This window comes from Wasmannia auropunctata, unplaced genomic scaffold (genome assembly GCF_000956235.1).
Source record: "Wasmannia auropunctata unplaced genomic scaffold, wasmannia.A_1.0 LD334341.1, whole genome shotgun sequence".
Taxonomy (NCBI): domain Eukaryota; kingdom Metazoa; phylum Arthropoda; class Insecta; order Hymenoptera; family Formicidae; genus Wasmannia; species Wasmannia auropunctata.
In genome coordinates, this window is record NW_012028549.1 from 7,920 (window position 1) to 8,346 (window position 427).

Sequence of the window (427 nt, forward strand, 5' to 3'; positions counted from 1 at the left end):
TTAGTTATGCGTTTATCCATATATTCGCTGTATGTTAACGTACGCTATACTTATGGATAAATGCGTAATTAAGATAATGAAGCGGAGCAATTTGTCCCGCACGCGATGATCAGCTTATACGAAACAAGCGCCGTGCCGACGCGCGACGCGGCGAACAGTTGTGGCCGACCGTGCGAGCGAATTAATTGTAATCTAATAAAATGATAGAAAAATCAAAATAAATTTATAGATTTCATGTACCCGTATATAAATTTCCTTCAATGCATTCATGTTCATCTATTTTTTACAGCGCATGAGCTGTCTGAGGCTGTACATCGTCCCTACGTGACACGACGTGACGCTCCCGTAGACTTGATACGGACTCTGCGGAGCCGGCGGCCAGACTATCGCGCGAGCGCCGCGTACGCGCAGTTTATATAGTACCCTG